Here is a 26,106-nt window from a genome sequence, read left to right on the forward strand (position 1 = left end):
TTTATTTTCTTATTTAATTTAGTATTAAAATTAAGGTAGGATAATTTATAATTCAAAACCTTTTAAGAGTAACATTGTTAATTGATAGATATTATTGAGAATCGCCAAATTATGGTTGGCTGAACCGTTAGAGTTTTAAGTGAATATAAGAAGTTGAGACTATATAGATATATTTTCCTATAATTTAAAAAAAAATCTAAATAACAATTACTATTATCTAATTGTTTATCTGAAGATGGTTCAATTCTAGGCAGTTCACAAGCATTTCATGACAAACATTTCAGCAGCGCATACCGCATAGGCATGCATGAAATGCTTACCATAATCGGTCCTCTCCATTGAGCATGACAACTTCGTTAATAATGTAAGTTGATATGATGTTTAAATTATTACTTTTCTTGCTATATATTCGCGAAAAATTGAAAGGAATCAAAAAAGTTTTAATGAAAACTTGTAATTATATTTTAATTACTATGCTTTAAACCTGATCTTCACTTTTATATTAATTGAAGGGACTAGTGAAAGAAGGGGTAATGTTACAAATAGTAAGTAATACAATGTTCATTTTTTTGGAGGGGGGAGCTTGTTTTGTTTTGAAGTGTACATTCTACATCTAAGTATATCAATTATTTATTGATTTTTGACGTTAGAGTACCCCATACTAGCTAGATAGAGTGAACCTATCCCCTTCACCCAGACTAAAGATTTAAGAAATCAAAAAATGCTTCATAGCCCCTTCACCAACCCGCTCCTTCCATTATTGCATAAAAAATACCAGGGTAATATTGTATGGTCTGTTTATATTGTTTCAGGGTAATATTATGTGGTCATTGTGGGATCACTGGGAATGAAAAGGCAGACTCGCAGGCCAAAGTAGCTATAAAGACAGGTCAAGTCACAACATCATCAACATGCAAAGATGTTATATCATGAATCAAAGAAATTATATGACAACAGTGGCAAGATTAAGGTTCAACAGAGAGTGAAACGTCCAACGAGAAACTTGAATCTGCTACGGAGAGAAGATGTGGTATTAACCCGTCTTCGGATAGGCCATACTCGACTCACCGACGGTCATCTCATGAAAATAGAAAATGCACCGATGTGTCGCTACTGCTGAAACGATCACCGTTAGGCATATTCTCACTGAATGTATTTCTCACGAACTACACCGGTTTTCTTCAGATTTACAGCAGATGTTGAGAGAAGATCCCACAACAATAACAAAACTTTTTCACTTTCTAAAAATCATTAATATCACATATAGTCTAACTGTCCAGCAAGGATAAGTAGATGCAAAATTTAATATAGTAATTTACTAACTACGTCAAATCTAATTGCAACTTTGTAAAGTGTAAATTGTAATTGTAAATATGTAATAGTAATAGTAAATATGTAATTGTTAATTTGTAACTTTCTCACTTTGTAACTTTGTGAATATGTCTATTGTAATCTACTAATTTTGTAAATTATGTGTAAATGGCCCTAGTGGTCGAAACATTTGAATAAATAAATAAATAAATATGGTCTCAAAGAAAACTGATTTTTTTCTAATATGAAGTCAAAGTGATTTATTATTTTGTTTTATTTTTATACCAGATCGGCCTGGTGGGCCTTACATAGTTGATATAACTTATATTATACATATTTTTTAACAGTTGATTATGAGGGGGAATAGTCATACAAATGACACCCCTAACTATATACAATGTTCTGATTAAAATAATAATAAAATAAATAGATAAGAATAATGCTTCTTAATAAAAGAGAGAAGTAAAATTAATATTGGTACACTTAAATAAAACAAAAAATTGCCTTCTAATAGCAAAAAGAAACAAGTTAATTTGAAAAAGGGAAGATAGAAGAAAAAGAAAAAAATAATGATAAAAAATAAAGAGATTTGCATTACTCCAGATTTTAAACTTGTTTTTATTTTCGACATTAATTTTTTTTAAAATTTCTACTACACTTACAGGCGTTGGAAAAGTGTAAAATTTATTTCTCTGCTTCTAATATTATTAAAAATAATAATAATAACAGACTTATTTACATTTTTTACAAAACAAAAGCCTCTCCATTAGGAAGCATGAGTCTGGTTTATAAACTTGAAAATTTAAAACATTTCCACTCCTTCGTTCATTAAAATTGTCTAAATCATTAAAAAAATAAAATAATAATTTGCTTATAATTAAATTAAATATGTTCTATATTGTATTGAACACTTTGCTATAAATGATAATTTACTACAAGTTCTTAATTACTTTACCCCATAGATCTCTATTCCTAGCCACAGTATCTCAACAGTCTCCCACTCTTTGCACTATCTCATCTCGCCATCTTGTAATCGGTCTTCCTTTCTCCTCTTCTGTTCTCTAGCTATCCATTATGTAGCAATTTTGGACTACTTTCTCGTATCAAGATTGGGCTATCTTCATTTTAGTTATCGAGCTTATTTTTTTTAATCCTTGATTTAATTATGGACTGTTGCTGATGTGGTCTTTTCTTTTGGTTTATATTAATCAAAATGTTTTTCCAAACAATAAGAAATATCATCTTGTTAATATATTTTGGCAAGTGTCATGAAAACTACTAGTTCTATGAAGAAAAACGTTGTCAACTACCTTATAGCACATTAAACTAGCTTTAGTTTTTTTTTAAATAATTTATTTATTGCTATATACAACTGTATAAATATAAATACATCAAGTAAATTTGATATAAGCGATATAATGACATGATACAAACATGTGGAGAATTTACCATTTGATAGAACTCCTAAAACATTTTTAGTGGGGAAGATTTCCAGGCCATTTTCTTTTCAAACGCCTACGAGGATTATTAAGTAATGAAGGAGAAGCCAGGTTAGAGACGAGTTGGTTTGGTGGTTGGGAAGTTAATCATGGAAGGATTGGTATTTGGTGCTGGCCAAATCGGTAACATATGTGACATTGAGGTCCTGATGGATGATTTGCTTTGTGACAAAGTAAGGATTTTGGAATGTAAGGATTGGATTTGGGAGGAATTCGATGGTTTAGTAGAGCCCCATAGCTCAACTCCGTATGTCCAGATAGGCGTTATAACATTCATGTAGATCAGTCTTTAGTTTTAATTTGAATGTTAACAAATATCTATGCGGCTCATGGTTCCCGATATAAGGATTTTGCACAATAAATTCACTAAATACTGATTTTCAGAACATATTTCATAAAATATTGCTTTTTTAAAAACTATATCTCGAGAAATATTGAACGTAAGCCGGTCTACTAAGGCTCGTATTTTAGCAAATTCACTCAAATTTAAATGGTTTTCTATTAGGTTTTTTAGTATTGTAGGTAGTTTTAAAAATATGGAGCTCCGAATGGAATTTTTTTTTTTTTTAAACAGACGCCATTTTGTTATCCCCTAACTATACATGACAGATTATTCTTTATAATTTTAACTTGTAATTTAAAGCAAAAAAATATTGAGGTGTAATGCGTTTTATTTCCACATTTTTCATCATTACTATCTGATCATCTCATTACCTTCTACAAATTATGATGTTGAGTGAGATGCGGACCAACTAAGAGGAAGAGTAAAATTGTATTGGGCTGCGAGAGGGAAAATGGCGTAATACCCCACTACCTGTGGCGTAGGGAAAAAAAAAAAATATTATGTAAAATATTTTTTTTTTCTAAAATCTTCAGTTTTCCAACTAAATATAAAACGCATATTTTACTTATCTAATTTTAGGAAATATTTTTTCAACTTTGAACAAATATTTTCCTCCTACCTTCTTTAGTTAAACTTCCAATCTTATCATAGTCCATATATATTCGCTTTTTATTAGTGTTAAAAGCGGTAGATAGTTGATTATTTCAAACTATGTCAAAGGTAATTTAGATGAATATTTAAAAAAATACCATTAAGTCTTGTCAGACGATTTCATGGAAGATCAGATCTAGCTCAGATTAAAGATCATTTAATATACTACGTAAAACGGTACATATAGATGTAATTAAAAAAAAAATCCTAAAATATGAGACAAGACTCCATAATTTTTTCCATTAACTGGAGAGAATTCTCCAGACCCGGATGGTCCAGAGGTATGAAACTTTAAGGAGGTAGGTGGAGGCAGTTTCACTCATAAAAACATTGCGCTGTTGAAGGCGAATTAAACTTTAACCGGAGACTGCCCTGGAATATTTCAGCAACCGGCTGGACTCCGCAATAAAGAGTCCAAGTAATATTTCTTCTGGAACCTAACAACTCCTGGGACTGGTAAATAAAAGAAAATATAGAATACGTAAGAATTCCTTTGAGAGTATCGATATATTGCTGGAGATGATGACAAAATAAATTTTTAATAGATCGTAAGCAATACGGTATATGAGTTTTCCTCTAGTAGTTGTAGGAACAAACAATAATTAAGAAGTAGATTATACATAAGCAGTTTCAATAAGCAATTAAAAGTAAATAAAATAATTCTTATATCATTAGTTAGTATATACAGTTTCGGTAAACCGAACTTCAGTACTCCCAACACGACAGTGATCTGAACGGGATTAATTTTTTGCTAAGCAGGCAGAAACATATTCGTTTTCAGATAAAAGTGCACTTGTGGTAAAGTGCATTTTTAACCTTCCGAACTATAGGCAAATTATTTTAATCACCGTGGAAATCGAAAGTGAACATTTTTACACAGTTGTGATATCGGGTAATTTTATTTTGTTGGAAGTAGGAATACATGATTTTTTTTTTTTAATGTCTTTATTGCAATTTACAACTGTATATTATATTTTACATTCAGTAAATTTGATCTTAGTTATAATGGAGTGATACAGGCGTGTAGAGGGACTACCCATTGGTAGCACTCTAATGATGTTTTCATTTTAGCAGGTCTCTTGGCCATCTTTCATTCATTTCCAGGCGCCTCGGTGGATTGTCAGGAATGGAAGAGGAGGCAAGATTAGAAACTAGTGGGTGCGGGTTATTAGGAAGTTATAATGGAAGGAACGATATCTGGTTCGGGCTAGATCGGTGATATATGGAACATTAAGGTCTTTGTATATGATTATATTTGTGAAGAAGTAAGGAGCATTGAAGATTTTACAAACGATTTAATTTATAGTAGAAATATGTTTAACTTTTGTTGATGAACTATTATGCATTTTTTTTATCACTTGGATTTATTTGAAACATCTATCTAAAGGTTATTTCTTTTCTTTTTATTTATATTTTCTTTCACTGTCTAGAGTGGGCAACAGAAAATGATATACTGTGGCAGCATGTTCTTCTCTTATAATGGCTGAGACAAGAAGTAGTGAAGAAGTTTCTGTAGAAGTATTAGCAAAAAAAGAAAAATAATAAAATGATATAATCGAATTCTTAAAAAAATAGTAATATTTTAAAAGTTCAAACTAAATTAAATAAATAAAAATAGTTAGGTACATTCTGGATGCCAGAATAATCGCAAGAAATTATCCAAAAATAAGTTCATTAATTATTTAATTGAGTCCTACCAACGATAATAATTGAATTCTTTTCAAAGGCCAATTTCATGTTTATCACACTAATTAAATACCTTTATGTTCATAAAATATTGTTAATGTTGAAAATATATAATGTAATAAGGAGTGGTATTGGGTGATATAATAGAATATAAACTATATCGAGGAACAAAACATTTATTATATGATTGTAATAGAATGATTAGATGAATGTTTACATTATGAATTGTTACTTAATGTATCTAGATAGCTTATAATTTGGATGATTCACGCCGTGGGGTGTAGTAACGTGGGGTTCTATTTCTGAAAAGCCCTTCTCAGGACCTCTTCTCTACCCTGTCTTCTTACTTCTGTACCTCTACTGTTTCTGTGTTCGTATTCTTGTTCGCTTTACTTTACTTGTTCCAAAAAGGGGTGTCGCCTTTTTGGATTCCTATTTATCATTGGTCTTAGGTGACATCATGTAGCTAGAACTGTGGTACACTAAGGTGTGAAAGGTCTGATACACAAGACCAGTGCGGTACATTAACATAGGGGTCCCCTTTGTTGACAAATATTCCTTCTTGGAGGACAGGTATCGGTGTAGATGTAGCTAAATTATTTAACGGTATTTATCATATTATTGTTGTCGGAATATTAAAAACTCGATATATAGCAATATATTTGAATTTTTTTACACCATTTTCTTAATACTTTCTGTAATCCCATCTTTTCAGTACTCCGAACACCCACCAGCTTCATATAATTAGGATTACTGTTATTACACTGTACTTTCATTCTGCAAAGCTGATTAAAACCACTAGAAGTGCAAGTTATATTTAGAACTCAATATTATCGCCCAGAGAAATGTGATATCGCCACACCAAATAGCTGGGCTATCAATCATTATTGGACTTTTTTTTTTACTTTTTCATGGCCATTTCGAACATACATGAGGTTTATCCTACAGATTAACATCCTTTTCAACCCAGAGTGGAAAGGCGACAAGCCATGAAATAAATCTTTTTCTTTTTTCATCTTTAAAATTATTTTTCCTATTAATAAGATATTATTCTGGTTCGTAGTACTTAATTATTGTTCTCACCTTATTTTGGTTACTCCTTCCAAGAAGGCCCCTCACTTCATTCGTCAATAAAATTTACACGTAAGTTTCTCCAATATGTACACTTTTATAATAAAATAATCTCATCACAGAAGTCGATAAAGCTAATTTTTTTCTGCTCTACCAAAAATGATTTTCTCTAGTATTTAGTGGCCCTAGAAATATAGATAAAAATATTTCAAGAAACAAACTAGTTATGAAAAACTACAATTTGTACTCTAACTTTCATTCCGTTGCCTCAGACGAAATATTTTTTGTTGGATAGTTTAAAAAAATAAACAAAACTCAATTTTTCTCAATGCCGAGATAACGCCTGTAAGTTTTGGTCTGCGGTTCACAAATATTGTTTGATGGAAGAACCAATTACGGTGAATTCGTTTAAGACACATTCATAAACATAGATATTGGCGTGTAAGAAACCACTCTACAAATTTCATTTTGGAGGGTTTTCACCTTTTGAATCACTGTGGGCCGCTTTATTTACCAGATTGCTAAGGTGACTCTCATGTCTTTAGTAACCTAGGCCGACAATGGTAACAATGTCAGGAAATATGGCCATTTAGAATGATAGGATTAGGAAGGAGCTGAGTAAAAGCCCGCAGGAAGACATCCTGAAAAGAGGGAATATTCGGAATTCCAACTAAGTTTGAAACTGTAGAAGCCTCAAGACATTTTCTAGATATATATTTTTTTTCGATTTGTGTTTTAACTTATTTATTCATTAAATTATTTCTTTTAACCTAGGTATTCATTGAAGTATTTTTATAAATAGCTTTTTGCTTGTTTTTTATAAATCCATATATTATTTTTTTAATTTTTTTTCTCTCTTTTTTTATGTAAACTGATCTACTGCGATGATTATTATGTCTTTGGTCTGATTTTATATTACAATCTAATGATAAATTCATTTAATTTGTTTAACGAATCGAACGTGTGTAGCATATCACGAGAGATAGGAGGTCTGAGAGAATGAGATAGGGAGAGTAAAATTGTCAATTAAATAAAATAAAATTGAATTAAATTTTTAAATAGAAAAAAATATTTTTATTTGATATGTAGACGAGAATTGATTGTAAAAAGAAAAGATAGGTGAAAAGAATTGTTGTTATATCATATTAATATATGTATAGTATATATGTGAAATCATGGATTGTTTGGTATGCTGTAAATTGTAGCAACCAAATGTATTTAAATACCACATAAACCAAAAGCATTTTTCTATTGGAGTACATTACCAGGTTCATTGACGCCTTGATCATCTGTAGTTATAGCTACTTCTTTTTATGATTCTCTTTCTGGTCATTTCTGACCTATCGGGGGGTGGGGGGTTAACGACAGGTTACCACGCTATTCTATGCTTGAGGTCAAGTTTCCATTTCGTAAAACCACCACAGAAATAAAAGTTGACCCCCCAAGCCGGATTCGAATCGGCACCGCTGTAGACACAAGCCAGTCCAAGTTAGAGCTTTAATGCGCTCGACTACAAACGGCCTTTGTCGCTATAGCCTCTGCTGGTTTTTAGTATCAGTGACGCAATAGAAATAGAAACGCAAGGATCCTATGCCTTGTAAACAAAGGAAAATAACTCCCTATGTTTTCATCTCTATCCCTCTCATTAGCCCTGATGAAGATCGACATTATGGGTCGAAACTTCGGCCATAATCAACAGATGGAAACTATTTTTTTGGTTTCTTGACCGATACTCATAGTGTATTTTAAATTCAGATAATGTCCAATTCTAATAAATAATAACAGAAATGTAAAAGATTGCGAATTTTTTTATTTATTTTAATAATTTATCGACGAGGTGTTGATTTACGTTTTGTAAAAATAGCAGAATCGACCATATCACCAAAGAGGCATATAATCTTACAAGCAGTTTGAAAAATATACTTTATTAAATGAAGTTTTGAGTCAATTGGAACTGTAGGTACTAAAACTGAAAACACTCCAAGCAGATAAGGTCTTTAATCTAGAAGGAGATAAAAATAAAATAACTGGATATTCGCCCACGGCGGCATTACATTAAGATGGTGGGAGGAGGCAAGAGATGAGGGATTTGGAAATGGAGCCCTGAGTAGATTCTGAAAAAGAGAGGGTGGAGAGACTCTCAGAGATTACCAGACTCTGAGGCTTTAAACAGTTAGAGATCCGGGCTGATTAGGCAGCTTTAAGTAGCCTTCCTCTCTTAGATTGGAAGCCAATTATCGGAGTAGCTCCAAGAGCCTTTTTGTAAATGGTATTTAATCAATTAAAAATATATAAATTTCAATACGTAATCCTAATAAGGCCCTTTGGCTTTTTTTTTCTTCTTTTTACAGCTTGCCTTGTTTATTAAAATAAATTATGTGTCAGATTTCGATTTCAATATAAACCTAGGTTCCACATGACATTTCTGCCGTGCATGTATGATTATACTACATATGCACATCTCTGATACTACTGCCAACTATCAACAAATTCTGATAGTACGACAGGTTACTCGATGATAGATGCTGTGACAACTACCACTCTGTCACTATAATCGTGGATGTAAATATTCACCCTGAATGTCCTATTTACTGTCCTAAAACTTTACAAGTTCCCAATGTTCAACATTTAAATTCGGCAATGAAGAAAATTGGGAAATTAATATGGCCCATTAAATATTTCGGATATTAAAGAAATAAAGTTTAATAAAAATTTCGGAAATTAAGACAATAATGATCCTAAAGTGGTTGATTCACACTGATTGTAGATTAAGAGATGCTCATGAACTATTAGTGCAAGAGCCCAGTGGAAGAAAAAGTCAGTTACTTCACCCCAATAATTAATTACTTTAATAAAAACTACGTATAATTAATAGTCGAACTTAATGAGTCTGGAAGGTATAGCTAGGGAAATACAATATGGAGCTGGTTCAAAATGTAAAAAAAAAGAAAGTTAATTTTTATTTGGAACTCTTTGAACCTACCTAACACACTATAAAACATAATTTTTTATTTATTCATTTATTGATATTTACAACTGTATACAAAAGTACAACCAGTAAACTTGATCATAATGACATAATGATATGATACAGGATGTAGAGAAACTACCCAGTAGTAGAACTCTAAAAACAGTTTACAATATAAGGTCACGAGGCCATCTTCTTTTCAGGCGCCTCGGAGGATTGCCAGGAATGGAAGAGGAAGCAAGGTTAGAAAGTAGTGGGTTTGGGTGGTTAGGGAGTTTATTATGAAAGGAATGATATCGGGTTCGTGTTAGATCGGTTACATAAGGAACATTTAGGTCTTTATGGATGGTTTTAATAGTAACAAAATAAGGAGCATTGAGAATTTTACGAAGGATTTTGGATTGTAAAGATTGGATACGAGAGGAATTCGAAGGTTTAGTGGAGACCCAAAGCTCAACTCCGTATGTCCAGACGGGCCTTATTATTGTCATGTAGATCAGTCTTTTGTAATGAGTTGGAAGTTTAGACCGTTTGTCTAGTAAGTGCTGTAATAGTCGGAATCTGCGTGTAGTTTCCTGTCTTTTCAGTCTTGTGTGAGGATTCCAGGATAGTCGTTTGTCAAGATGTAGTCAAAGATAACGAATCTGTTCTACAGGGGTAAGAGCAACATTATTAAAGTATACTGTAGGGCAGTCGGCAGAGAAAACATAATAAAATATCGTTTAAAGTAGAGTGAATTTCCCAAAACATGAAACCTAGAAAAAGCAACATTTTATAAAAAAAACAACTGAAAAATCAACAGTTAGTGAGTTTATTGAGGGAAATCTATATCTCAGATACTATGAGGCGTACAGATGTCTATTAGCACTCTAATTAAAAATAGACTAATTTGATATAAAGTAGTTTATCTTCGTTTGAGTTGTAGTTTTCATGATATTTTTAAAAATAAATTCACAAGATTTTGATTTTTACTTGTTAAATAAAAAATATTGATTTATGAAAAACTATACCTCACAAAAAATTGGACGTACAGATGTCTTCCAGCACTCATATTAAATATAATATAATGAACTATAAAGTAGTTTATAACCTTAATCATCCTAGAGATAGTAGTTTTTATGATATTTACATATTCATATGAATTTTACATATGAAATTTTGTCTAAACAACTAAAAATCAATTATCTTTAGCAAATATCAAATAAATGAAACAACTACCCCAAAGAAAACCAGCGTCATAAACTACTTTATAGCACATTAAACTTGCTTTAGCTAATAGACAAGAACTACTGATCTCTGTTAGGGCTCATATTTTAGCTCATTTACCCAACTATAAATGATGTTATAATAGATTTTATAGTTATTTAGGTATTTTTAATAATATGGGGCTTCGAATGAAAAATTCATTTTTTTTTTTAACGTTTTGAAAAAGCCATTATTTTGTCAAATAGCGTCTGTTTCAACGCTGTTCATCAAAATAAATTCACCAACTACTGATTTTTCAGTACATTTTTTATGAAATGTTGCTTTTTAAAAAGCTACATCTCGGAAACTATTGCATACATTTTAGCAAATTTACTCTAATTAAATCACGTCCTCTGGGTTTTCTAGTGTCGTTGATAGTTTTATTATTTTGAAACAACCATTATTTTTTATTCCCCTCACCTATACTTGGCCCACTCATCAATTTAAACTAGTAATTATACACTTTTTTCATAAAAGTAATTAGATGTTATATGAAATAGCCTTTTATTTATGCAATAAATTAAAATCATTACTAAATACAATATAAACATTTAAAGAAGATAAAGAGAAAAAAATAATAATAAACGTCTATATTGATAATAGTTGAGAAAGCATTAACTTCTGTCAATTTTCTTTCCATCATTCTGTATCCTTTCCAGCATAGGCCTTCCCTTTGGACAGTAATAGTGAGCACTTCCCGGGGTGACCAGTATTGAGTGGCAAGTTCTTCTCCTTTCAAACATCTCTGTCCCTAGCAGCTCTTTACCTGAGAGGTCCTGCCATCCTCTTCAACATATTGCTCCATCTTTTCTTTTGAGGTTTTCTTCTTCTTTGAATTTTTCATAAAAGTAATAAAAAATGAGGCTAAGGTAACTGACTTTTATTCTACTCGCGAGATTTTGTACTATATTAAATATTACGCCTAACATTATTGGAAACTGTAAAAAAATCCTCCGAAATGAAATATGTCTAATTATGTTTATGAGTGTGTCTTAATTGTTTCTCTCATCAGACTATATTTGAGAGCCGCAGACGTAAACCTACATACCTCATTTCGGCATTGGGAAAAAGTGAGTTTTTACAAGTTGTTTTTATTTTGTCTTAAACGATCCGTGAAGCTTATATTTGAAAGTTTCATATATAGGTTAAGTGAAATTTAAAAAAGTAATCACTTAATAAGTATAACGACGAGCAAAACGCTATCAAATGGCTAAACTGCGCACGTTCCTTCCACTTACGATTTATGCGTTTTACGTTATTCTTTATTACCGTTTACGATTTTTAATGTGAAATATAATTTTTTATTATATTTTTGGCTTTCTAATGGTTTTTAATAAGTTTATATTACTTCTTCTATTTTTCTATTATGTTCTTAAGTTAAGAATAAGTGTAATCAGTATAATCTATGCCTTCCGCAGTTTTTTTTTTTTTTAATTTTCAATATTTGTGAAAATGTAAAACAGTTAATTATTTCAAGCAAACAGAATCAATGGTACTTTAGAGATTACAATACTACTATATATTCCACAAATAGGTAAGTAAATGTAATAATAGTCGACATGTAAAACTTTTTATTTAAAAGCTGTAAATTTATTAATATATAAGTATTTAAAATAAATTTGTGCCAACATATTTATAAATTATTTTTAATTTTCTTTTTTAGGGTGAAGCCAGAATATGCAGTTATTGAAGATTATAACACTGATTCTGATTTTTAATGAGTGGACTGTATTGTGACAAAAAATATATTTCAACACCATTGGTATTTACATAAGTTGGACTCTAGACTAATATATATACATTAAACTGTTAAAATATTACATAGGATGATTACATTTCTTTTTGCTGTTGTCGTGAGATGATTGTTGGGTGATGTTGCTGTTACTAATTTTGTTATCTCATTCTTCTCTTCGTCTCCCGGAAGGCCAGAACATCCTTGGCTGCCCTTGGCTGTCTCTTCTATTCCATTTGGCTAATGTTCCAAAACATCACATTACAGAAGATATGCAGAGGAACATAACTAGAAAGACGTAACTTGACGCACATTCACAACGAACTACAGCTAGAGACTGTTCAAGAACACATCACACGAAGACACGTCAAGTTCTTCGACAGTCTCCCTGCTTCCTTCAATCCAATTTTCCAATCAGTCACCCCATCCCCCTTCCTGCGAGGTGGCAGGGTAGTAAAGATTCCAAAAATCCTGTAAACATCATCCTATAACTCCTTTCTTCTCATGCACTCTCCTCCCCCCCACCACCACTTCCCTACTCTTTTTTTCGACTTCTGACTGCTTTTCTTATTATTTAACATTATCCTTTGTCTTTCAATATTAACTGTTTTAATTTTCTCTTCTCTGATTAATCAACATGAGGAGGTCCCTCACCTCCAGATATTTTCTTGCAGAATTCATATATCAAAACAACAAATTAGAAATACTAAATAATTTCATCATAACGTTTTAAGAAACTCTTCTCTTCCAAAATACTTGACGGTATTTGAAATACATTTCTTTCGAAATATTACAAGCATTTTTCATTAGAAATATAATTTAAAGTATTTTGTACCACACGTTTTACCCAAACGTTATGATATTAATTAATTTACTCAATGAAGGATTATTTTATGTTATAAAAAAATATCAAATTTCTTTATAATTGAACCACTCAAATAAATCAGCTATTTTTCAAAAAACAATTTTTAATAAAGTTGAAAACTGTTTTTATTAAAAGTGTTTAATTCATAACTTTAGTTTCAGTTCAGTTTTAAGGGAAATGAAGGAGCTATCCAATTGGAAAGGACTGAAGGAAGTTTTTTCTAGACTGGGTTTTTTTTTTAACTCACTCAACTCTTAAATGGCTACATTAGGCCAGTTAAATTATTAAATAGTTTTTATTTATCATACTATACTTATTATTTTTAATATTTAGATAACTTTAGAAAAATGTTCTCTGAAATTATTTGTATTTATATTTATTAAAAAGGGACTCAGAAGAGTCTGAACTCAGCTGTAACAGAGAATAATTTATTCAGTTACTGTAGTCCTGAGTAAAGCCTGTGTGTTCTGAAGCCCTCTTAAGGTACACTCAGCCTCTTAAAGTGGATATCCTTAATTTTGCAAGAAATCACATTTTCTGGTTATCTGTAACCTGAATACAGATTTGAATAAAAAAAATATTTCTAATTAAATTTATTTCTATATTTTCAACAACGTTTCAGATCAAATACCCACTATATAGAATTTATTACATTATAAGTAGTTAAATCTTATGAACCTTTACAGGTTCATATTATTCATAATTTTATTATCATATTGTGTATTGATAATGATCGCTATGTAATTTGATCTAACATAATAGATCAGAAATAAATTAGGAAGGAACAGTATTAACAAAGATGACCCAAGTTCTGGCCTATGCAGACGACGTCGTCATAATCGGTAGATCCCTGCAGAGCATCAGGACTGCTTTCGAAGCGATGGACGTCGAAGCAAAAAGAATGGCTCTATTATCAATGAGAACCAGGATAAAGAAGAGGAAGTTAAAAGCAGAATTGCTGCTGGAAATAAAGCCTATTTCTCCATTGTAAGGCTAAACAAAAACAAACTTGTTAGCCGTACCACCAAGTTCACCATGTACAAAATGTTAATAAGGCCAGTCGTCACATACGGTGGAGAAACTTGGACCATGAGCAGTAAAAGCATTAACCTGCTAGACAGGTTTGAAAGAGTAAATCTGAGGAGAATCTTAGGGCCCGTACGCGACCCAGTCTGACCGTGGAACCGTAGAAGGTGCTGCAAAACCAGCCGACGTTCCCACAAATTATTCTTATCTTTTTCACCGAAATCAGTAATTGCAGTGTTTTTTTTTTTGTTAAGGACTGACTTAAGACCGTAAATCCCAGTAGTATCAAAGCCCATGTTTCACATTTTATTTTCCTAGATATTCGCATATATCCCTAAAATATTTCATGTTTTTTATGTAATCTGAAAACTCTTTAAATTTAAGTGAACGCAGGTTGAACAGATTTGCTACTTAGGACTCCATTTTGACATGAGACTTACTTGAAATCCACATACAAGACTGAAACGACAAGAAACTGCTCGTAGATTTATACGTACGATAATCAGACCAATTTGGACATATGGCATTGGCTCTACCAAACCATCAAATTCCTCCCGCATCCAATTCTTACAATCCAAAATCCTACGTAAAATCCTTGATGCTCCTTATTACGCTACAAATAAACTCATCCACAAAGACCTTAACATCCCATTCGTTGCGGATTTGACCCAAAACAAATATGCGTCATCTCATTCCAAACTCCTTACCCATCCTAAGCCATTAGTTCTTAATCTCTCATCCTTAACAATCCCTGATAATTCTCCGAGGCGTCTGAAAAGAAGATGGCCACGGGACCTTCTAATTTAAATTAATACCTGAAGTACCACCAATGGGTGGTTCCTTCCCAATGTTTTCAAGTATAAATGAAACACACAGCATATTTACTTATTGTATTTATCATTTGTACAGTTGTAAATCACATTAAATAAATTTTAAAAAAATAATATCGTTTTTACCGAAATATGAAGTATCAAGCAGTGACCCACTTATAAAACATGCTGTCATGTTTTGTTGAAGTAATAAAACATCAATTGTATAAAAGTATCACGGTCTCGGAAGTAAGATGATGAAGAGATGAAGCTGGAGAGGACAAAGGACTCCCCCCTCTTCTCCAGACCAGATCCTTCCGCTATATTCGCAATATCCTCCGCAGGAGACTGATGTGGCATAATTCCTTCATTTCCCAGCCCCCTCCAAGGCCGATATTAACGAACTAGGAGTCAGGTCTTGAATAAATGAGACATTTTCTATTCCGAACGCATTTTCTTTTTTGTCTTTAAATATCTGAGCCCAGGTGGAAGAATATCACCCCGAGGATCTATTACCATAAGAAGTTGAACTCCTGTATAAGGAGAATATATTCCTCTCCTGTGATAATTCTCCATCTGATATTCCTTTTCTCCCGTGTCTTCTGGAATACATTGTGGCCACATTGTCTACGTGATGCCTCGCAAGGTGTTCATACCAAAAGCAATACCCTTGGATTGCTACCAGAGACTATTGGCTTATGCAAGTCACAGAATGTGACTGCGTTTGCGAAACAATATTTGATATTGGAAAGTTAAGGACATAATACAGCCATTTATTTTGCTTTTAAATTTCATTCGTTATAAGGTCTGTGAACAAAATATGATAACGCGGTGAAAAAAAAAACTAAATAAAAGGACTAATGCCAAAGATCGGATTATTTTTTTTTTATAAAGAAGTAAATAGTTTTATAATTTTTATCTTGTTTATTATTTTATTAATATATGTTTAAAATTGTGGATTTATTTATTTTATGTCTACTTAATTTTTTTAATTACTATTTCCAACACACAAATGTGAATCACCATTGTTTACTTGGCAGAAGGATAGCCTTAATTGAGTCCCTCAATACAAGTAGTAGTCCCAATCCCCATTTTAAAGGTATTGGCCTCTTCCATCGTGTAAGCGTAATATACTCTAATATATAGTAAATTAAATAAACACTACAATATAATTAAACTCTGTACTCACTTGGCAGTGAAGGTGTAGGAGCACCTGCTACCTTTGGGGTAGCTGGAAGGGTACCTCGGGGAGTAGAAGCGCCCCTTCTCCAGGCTGGAGTTGTCGCTGGAGAACTCGTAGTCGCAGCTGGTCCCGGGCACCCTCTCTCCGGTCGTGCGATACTTTCCTGCGAAGCAAATATTACCAATTATTGCCAGAAAAGTTTTCATTTAAAATTAGAGCAGAATTAGAATAAGATATTACTTTATGAAGAATTGACAAGAATATTAAAGAAAAAGTATTATAATCCTGATGACGTTATTATGAGCGAAACGTTAATAAATAAAGAAAATAAAAGAGGTTGAATAATTTTCACAAAAATTGATATGTATTTATGTATATAAGTACATTTTTGGAAAACCTTAGCTCTCTAGAGCTCTTATATTAGATATTTAATAAGGCAAATCAGATAAGAAGATCATGACTGAGATAGGAATCCCTGGAAAGCTGATAAGACTTACACTAGCGTGCCAAATGTTCCTAAATGCACAGTCCTGACACAAGGGGAGGTATCTGAAGCCTTTGAAGTCAGAGCGGGTCTAAGACAAGAAGATGGACTCTCACCAATGCTGTTCAACTCATCCCTAGAAAAAGTAATTGGAAGAATAACACGAAAAAATGGTGGGGTGAAGCATAATGTACTGCCGTACATGGAAGTCATTGCTGTCGAAGAAAGTAAATTAGATGACTTCGAAATACTGTAATAAGGGATAAAATCATCTTGCAAGTAAATCAAGATATAATAAAGTATATGACTAAGTCGAAAAATCCAACCCAACCATGGTAAATCGTTTCTGAGTATCTTCTGACAATTTCAAATACCTCACCTCCACAATAACATCAATAAATGATCAACGGACTTAAACCAGCGTATAAAATTGTGCGAACAGAGCCTTCTTATCTCCGATAAAAAAAAATCTTAAGGAAAGAGTGTACAATACCACAATAATGCCAGCTCTGATATACGGCCGCGATATCGAGGCTCTAACAGATACACTAGAAAGCAGTATCAAGAGATTTAAACAGAAAGTCCCCCGTAGAACTACAGGAGCGATCTAGGATCCTTAACACATGGAGGAGAACTAACAGTGAACTATAGAATTATTAAGTACGAAACATGGGCACTGATGACCTCAGGGTTTTACGCCCTAAAGTGCCAGCCAACAACAACAACTAACAGTGAACTGCTAACAGAGACTGGTCAGTCAATATGTCACAATATGAAGACAAGGAGCTTAAGAAGTGCGAGACATGTGGCTCAAAGCAATCCATCAGGACGCATCTACTCAAAAATGAATGCTATGTATGTATAGTGCTATGTGTCGAGGCATTGTCCATTATTATAACAGTATGTCATTTATTGAGGTTTTTTTGCCATCTGTCCCCGATACCTGGTTAGGGTAGGAGCCTTCCGACGAACCACCTACTGCGTCCCCGGATATGAAAACATCTGTGTTAAGTTTGTCACATTACCAGAGTCCCCTGAGAAAATTAGTTTGGCTAACCTTTAAGTGTTCTAACAAAAATGACAGGTTTGATGTGGGATCGGAATCAAATTAAGCAGGTGCAGGCCCTTCCTGGACATGCCAAACTTTTTCGTTCAGTCTCCGGCCTGAGGAGGGGGACGCCTCCCTCGCGAGGGTTCGGTCACCGATGGCCAATGAGAAAGAAGATTCAAAAATAAGGTAACGCCCTAAAAGGGAGGTGGGAGAAAATACAGGAAATCTAGAACAGTCGAGACGGAGACAATCAAGAGGCAGGCTTAGAAGATACACTTCGACCAGACGAAGTCGTGAGAAGGGCCACGAGACCTGGACATCCCTTATGAACAAGACGACACCTACGGCACTACATCCCACGGCATCAAGAGCTATAAGTATAAATTAACTAATAAGTAATCATGTAATAATCTATATTTTATGGCAACCTTTATCTGAATCATTACAATCATTTTAATCATAGTAATAAATTATAAATAAATAGTTAATCTCTTTATGTAGATTATATGCTACTATATAACCCAATATACCACCCTTTATTATACTATATAATTAATGGTAACAACATTTTATAAATATAAAGGTATTTAATTGGTAAACTGGTAAACACACAAATAGCCTTTGGAAAGGAATCCAATCATAATAATAGTTTTTTAGGACTCAATATATAATTAATTAATTAACTTATTTCGGATAATTGCCTTCAGCGATTATCCTGGCATCCCGAATAAAAATCTCAAGCATACATAGCAATAGTTAGCAAGAGACAAAAACGGAAGACAAAAAATTTATTATGACTACATAGAAGTTCAAAACAAGGTTAAATTAAACTTAACGTCGCAATGAATCCTTACGGTCGACCATAAGTTACAAACTCCAACAAAAACCAGCTAGCACTGAATAAAATTAAAAGAATTTATTAGGAGTAAAAAAAAATTTTGCAATAAATCTAAAGAATATTCCCTGCAACGGCGTTATCGCTGGAAAAATAAATGTTGTATAGTTTTTTAACCTTTCCTTTGAATATTTGTGTTTTCACTTTTGAATTTTTGCAATTTAGTAGTTGTAAGGAGATGTGTGTTTACTTTATTTTTTTTTCTGCATATTTTGTAAGTTATTTACTTGTTTATGTCATTGTTAAATGTTATTTTTAAGTTTACAAGGAATGTTCATAAACTGGTTACGGTCATATAGAGCACGATATCAGCTGATTAAGTCTCCCCCCCCCCCCATTCCTACTAAAAACATATACAAGGAGGATTCTGTGACAGTAAAGTTATTAGTAATACTATAACGTAGTATTAGTATTACAATGCAGTATTGAAATTGTCATAAAGTGTCATGAATGAACTAACCATTTACTTTCTTTTTTTTTTTATCTCGAAATGAACACGAGTCGAAACAAAGAGAACTAATGTATTCCAGTCAATTAGGTACCAAAAATGGTTTTCGAAAACTTTTGTAGGATGTTGAAAATTGCTTATTTAATTTTTTTTTTTCGGTATACGAATTGATTCTTGCTTAATTTAGTAGAGTTGTTTATTTTTCTTTCTTTCTTTTAATATTTGAGGAACAAATTAGAGGTCACAAACTTGAAATTTGCTTTGTTAGCCATCATGACATTTAAACCTTGGCAACCGGCAGTGTTCCGACATTACCTACCAGCTCAATGCCATTGTTTCGCGAAAACGTACGCCCAGGGCCCTGTTTCATAATAAAGTACAAACTAATACTATTAGTCTTGTCGATTCAACTTAATGCAATAACACTGATTTTTACAATATTAACTATAGTACTTTTTAACTCCTGTAATATAACTAATAGTCCTCCCTATTTTCAAAAAATCAGTGAAAAAAAGTATCAGTGTATTTACCATGATGTTTCTATACTTCCACTATGAACCAATACAACCAGTTATCTCACCCCAATTTTTGATTACTTTAATGAAAACTATGTATAATTAATAGTCAAAAGTGATGAGTTTGCCAAGTATAGGTAGGGGGAATAAAAAATGGCGGCTGTTTCAAAGCGATAAAAAAAACTAATGTTTCATTCGGAGCTCTATATGTTAAAAAGTAAAAACACAAGAAAACCTAAGAGAACGTCATTTAAAGAAGAGTAAATTTGTGAAAATATAAGTCCTAGAAGAATTATTTACGTTACATATTTTTCGAGATATAGCTTTTTAAAAAGCACCGTTTTATAAAAATGCATAAAATTACTGAAAGGTCAGTAGTTAGTGAATTTATTTTGAAAAATCTACATCTCAAAAACCATTTGATGTACAGATGTCTATTATCACTCACATTAAAGCTAGTTTAATGAGTTATAAAGTAGTTTATGACGTTTATTTTCGTAGAAGTATTAGTTTTCATGAAATTTGCTAAAATAAATTGATTTATAGTTGTTCGGTCAAATTTTTATTTGACAAATTTATATTCATATGTGAATATCATAAAAACTACTACCCCTACAAAGATAAGTGTCATAAACTATATTATAGAAAGTTAAATTTCCTTTATTTTGAGTGTTGGCAGACATATGTGCGTCTTCTATCTAAATATACAGATATATGTTTTCAAAAATCCAACATTTTAAACGAATAACTAGAAATTAATATTTTGTGAGTTTATTTGGTCAAATATCATAAAAACTTCTACTTCTACAAAGATAAACATAATTACCTATTTTGTAGTAAATTTAACTTGTTTTAATTTGAGTGCTGGCAGACATCTGTACGTCTAATGGTTTCTGAAATGAAGTTTTTCAAAAATCAAACGAACAACTATAAATCAATTTATTTTAGCAAATATGAAAACTACTATTCCTACGAAGGTACAGGTCGTAAACTTCTTTAGTCCATTAAACTAGCTTTAATTTGAGTGCTAGTAGACATCTGTCCGTCACATAGTTCCTGAGATATAGATTTCTCAAAATAAATTAACTAACTACTTATGTTCCAGTAGATTTTTAAGAAATTTTGTTTTTAAAAAGTTATATCTCGAGAAGTATTGGACGTAAATAGCATTTTTAGGATAATATTTCAGAAAATTTACTCTTCTTTAAATAATATTTTCTTCGATTTTCTAGTGTTGTTGGTAGTTTTTAAGATATAGAGCTCCGAATGAAAAATTAATGTTTTTTTAAGGTTTTGAAACAGCCACTATTTTTTATTCCCCCTACCTATACTTGACTTGTGATTATACATAGTTTTTATTGATGTAATTAAAAATTGGGGTGAGATAACTGCCTTTTTCCCCCCCTGATCTTGTACTATATTAGCTTTCATTACGAAACAAGGCCTTGTAGTCGTGATATTATATAGTACAACTTTATAAGTAAGGACGGAATAGTAATGTTGTTTATTAGCATTGGTGGACATTGAAGAACACATATTGGTGAACTTTGAAGGACACATAAGACACATATAAAAAAATAATAATGATTATTTGTTATGATTTTCTGTGGTATGGTAAATTAATATAAAATAGTAATTAATATAATTTATTATTTAATGTAATATAAATGTTCATCTGAAACTCATCTTCACTACAGCTTACAACACAAGGCTCATTGGTATTTAGTCGTTTGTTGTTTTTATAAATGATTAAAAAAAAAATTAAATTAAATTATGCATTAAAAATAAAGAAAAAGTAAATTACGAAACCATGTCTTATTACTACGGAGATCTTTAATATTCGACGCTTATACGATGTATGTTTTTGTAAATTCCTTTTCTCAGCTTTCGGATTTCCTTTGTTCCACAAATTCAACACATTGCTCAACGGATAAGAGAAGTATACAGTCCGTCGTAAATGTACTACGCACCTTCTCTTTCGACAAAAAACCAGTTGATTTATTTATCTTGATATTTATATCGTATTTTGTTTCATTTTGATAGAAAAATACAGAAAAACACGAATTTCTTAAAAAATTGTGTTGGAATAAGTTTATTCTCCGTAATCACTGATAGACGTTTATGTCCTCTAAGGAGGGGGGGGGGGCTACCGAGTGATATGCTGTAAGCCTAGCAGAGGGTAAAATCAAATGGAAAGGTTTAAATGGGAAAATTTCCATAATTCTCTAAGACTTAGAGAACTATGAAACTAACAAGTATTTCTGGTTTTGGCTTTTGTTTTAATAGTTAAATATGTTCACACCATTATCCTTCAATTAACATGGTATACATTTCAGAGACAGGGCATCCATCGAGAATCTCGAGCATATAAGGGGGAGACCAAATGTTAGCCCAACTATTTGGGATGGACTAACTTCTAAAATGGAAAGCTAACCGAAGGTGAGAGAGTATAGGATGGGAGCTATAACCGTTATGTACATTTGGAAGCTATCTTAGTAACCATTTAAACTTGGGCAACTAACTTGGAGCCCCCCTCCCTCAGAACAAATATTTGATGGAAGGAGGTGGTACCCGCCTTGTGTGATCGCACATCTTCTGAATTGTTAATACCTCCCCCTCCTTAGGCCGCCTTATCTCCTCCCGACTCAGGTCGGGGGATTGTTCTCCGGTAACTAGGACATGCTTACATTATGTCCCGTCTTCATTTATACTTTATAATATTGTTATTTATCCATGGCTCAAACCCCTAAATGTTGAAAGGATTTTCCTCAAATATGAAACACTAACAATTGATATCAAAGTAAAAAAATATTGTTGTCTTGCAAACAATGTTAATAATTTTGTTAAACTATTTTCAGATAGTTTTATGGCAGATATTACAATATGTCACACTGGCCAATTCGTTCTAATAGCCGAGAAAACAAAATTATATTATCTATATATGTATATATAGTTGACCGTAAAAATTCAAATATAATAAGATGGTCAGGGTTGCGGTCAAAAAAAGAACAAATAGTTTATAACTATTTTAACGTCCGACGTTTCGCCCCACTTTGCAGGGCTTCATTAGGGCTGAAAAGATACAAAATAAACTGAGAATATTACAACAATAAGGTAATTTAAGCTAGGGTAAATATTATGTAAACAAAATGGGATAAAAAATTACATATAATTAAAAGGAAGCAAGACAAAAAATAATATCAATATTAATTAAACTTGAATAAAAAGTGATTAGAATAAATAATAAGTAACAATGCCAAGAGTAAACATTTTTTAAAAATACGTAAAATATACAGTTAAAAGAGTACAGGAGACGTACAATACGGGAGATGTATATAAACCAAAACTATACGGGAAATAAAAAAAAAAAAAACAGAATAGAAGAAAGAATAAACGTCTAAAAGAATAAATATAAATAAAAATAATAATAATGATATTAAATGAGCATATGATTTGCTTTTATTTTATTTATTTCTTTTTCGTTTATTTTTTTTATTTCCCGTATAGTTTTTGTTTTAGGTATGTCTCCCACATTGTTTTAGTTTTATGTACGTCTCCTGTACATTTTTAACTGTATATTTTACGTATGTTTTAAAAATTGTTACTCTTGCCATTGTTACTTATTATTTATTCTTATCATTGTTTATTCAAGTTTATTTTATATTGATACTATTTGTTCTTTTTTTGACCGCAACCTTGACCATCGTCTTATATATTATATAATAATATGATTTAGAAAAATATTACAAATATTTGGTTTATCTCAATTCATATTATGACTATTATCAATATACAATATTTTAATAAAATTATGAATAATTAAAGTCAGACAAAGGTTTATCTAAAATTTAAACCATAAGGCATGATTTAACTACTTAAAATTTAATAATTTATAGATGGAATGAATAATAATCCGAAATGTCTTCCAAAATATAAGATGTGAGAAAAAAGGAGAAATCCTTATTACGATTTTTTCCTTGAATATAAATAAATAATGAAATTTTATATCCTTTCTAAGGTTTTATTATCATTTATTAGAGGAAGCTCATAAATATTTTTTAACTTGATACTAATAAATTGACATTTTATATTTTGGTTCAGGAGGTGAGTAAATTCTTTTCTCTGAATGAAAAATTATAAAATATGCCTTTTGACTGGCTGGTTAGGTATTGTTAGTGGACTGTATTGAAATTGAATTGTAATGATAATAAAGCATAAATTAACAGAAAGATTGATTCTCCTCACATTAATTCACAATTTCTATTGTTGGCTATTCTGCCCAGGTCATTTTCTTTATTCTAATTTCAAAACCTATTTATTTAAAATTTAAAAACATTAACATTTATTTTTCTCTATAAAATTATCAACAATATAAAATACACCACCATATAACGTGTTATGGAATAAAGAAAATGACCTGGGTAGAATAGCCTGAAATAGAAATTGTGAATTAATGTGGGGAGGAGTTTTGTATTGAAGATGTCCTTGAAGATGGCTGGAATGGCCGAAACATTGGAGTAGTGAGAAATAAAGTGTTGAGACAGAGTTGGATACAATTTTTGGTTTTATTTAATAAATTGTATATTATGTTTTATTATCTAAATCAGGACCGGCTCTTATCAACGAAATGCGAGGACGCATGTGTAGCTTTCAATGTATATCTTTCAGTCCAAAGGTATTAACCAAACATAACATATATAAAAGCTCTTTAGCTAACATATGCCTGATGGTTTGATAATTCCATTTATAAATTCGACGATGACACCCAAAGCCCCAGGGCGGCGCTGATAAGAGAAGCTGAACTGTTGAGCTTTAGGTCGTGGCTTTTAGGAAATAAAACTCTGTAGTTCGCCCCACTCGCACTCTGGGGACGAGGGAAATGGAGTTTAACATTCGACGATATCATCCTCGCTATATTTTTGAAAAAGTTGTAGATGCAACTGTGTCAATATTACATCCCCTATGTATTCAGTATTGAACATTTTAAAACAATTCCTGTTCTCCATATCTCAATATTTCGACAAAGACAAAACAAAAGATTCGTGTTTTTTTCAAAATCTATGAATCAAATTGTTGAACATCATGATGCTGAAAAGTTGCTCTGTTATAAGTTGCTATCCAAAACATCATAACTTTGGAGTATGGAGGAATTGAAGGATTGGTGTTTTTCTTATGCGAATTTCTTTTTTGAAGTTTTCATTTCGTCTTGACCGTGTAGAATCAATCAAGGAAAGATTACTGCTTAAGTAAGGCGCCCCCTCACTTCTGAATAGAAATTCATGATGTCATCTAGTGGCAAAGATAACCGGTACGAGGCCTGGGAAGACATCTTGGTCCCCAAAACAAAGGGGTAAGTACCAATCGAGTAGCCATCCTGAACTGTACATGAAAATAAGAAGAGGACAGAACTCTCAATAATGTCTCTTCTCATAATGATGAGGGAGTAAATCCTTAGACTCAGGCGAGAGAGGCGGCGGCGGCAGGAGGATGAGAAGAGAGAACTTTCCTTCCATAATCACATTCACATCAGAACAAACCTTCAAGCTCCATATAATCAAACAAGTAAAATGTAATCTTCATCAATTAATGTAATAAAACCAAATTTACTACTAACCAACTAACATACATTGTAATCACTTGTTAAAGGCCTACCCTTTTAAGTTTTTAACAATTTCATTTTTTCTATGTTAACAGTCAAGAATTTTAATTTATAATATATATTTAAAATATTTAGTTTCGTTTTGAAATCGGTCACAAAGTCCCTAATCTAGATGATACTATAATTAACAAGTATCAATATTAGCCATTTACATAACAAGTAATATAATGTCTTATTCTCTGTGCTATATAGTACATTTATTAACGTTTCAAAAAAGATAACGTTCCAAAGATATTGTGGTGAGAAAGAGAAAGAAAGAAAGTACTCAAAAAGTAGGGATAAGATGGACGGAGGGTTAGGGCCCACACGTGGAAGGGAAAGCACTATTCAGGCCACCGTAATAAAAATCTCACCCCCGATAATGGATGACCACCCTTCCTCAGCTCCTGCCCATTCAATAGGAACATCTGCCTCGAAACTGACTAACAGTTGCTATTTGTCTCTAGGCTACTAGATACTCAGGGTCTGTAGCAGTCTAGTAGTTAAGTTGGCAGGCTACTATAGCTTTTTTTTCTTTTTATTTGTACACTATACAGTAATTTTTAAAGTATTCATAAAAATTACCATAATATTACATATTTATAAATGATTGACCGTATGCAAATTTGAATTGATTTGATCCCAGTGCCAGCTGTTAAAATGTTACTCAGAAAATCTGTCGTTTT

At 32.0% G+C, this 26,106-nt stretch overlaps 1 long non-coding RNA gene across 1 annotated transcript in view; it reads right to left on the bottom strand.

Moving 5' to 3' along the window:
* Positions 1-26,106, bottom strand: part of LOC106687396 (uncharacterized) — a 269,478-nt gene that overhangs the window by 123,102 nt on the left and 120,270 nt on the right. Inside the window, exon 2 of the long non-coding RNA XR_001344161.3 lies at positions 16,396-16,552. This is a non-coding gene — a long non-coding RNA (uncharacterized lncRNA). The remainder of the gene's footprint in view (positions 1-16,395; positions 16,553-26,106) is intronic.

The sequence above is a fragment of the Halyomorpha halys genome, unplaced genomic scaffold (assembly GCF_000696795.3).
Source record: "Halyomorpha halys isolate HHAL.00 unplaced genomic scaffold, Hhal_1.1 Scaffold956.1, whole genome shotgun sequence".
Lineage (NCBI taxonomy): Eukaryota > Metazoa > Arthropoda > Insecta > Hemiptera > Pentatomidae > Halyomorpha > Halyomorpha halys.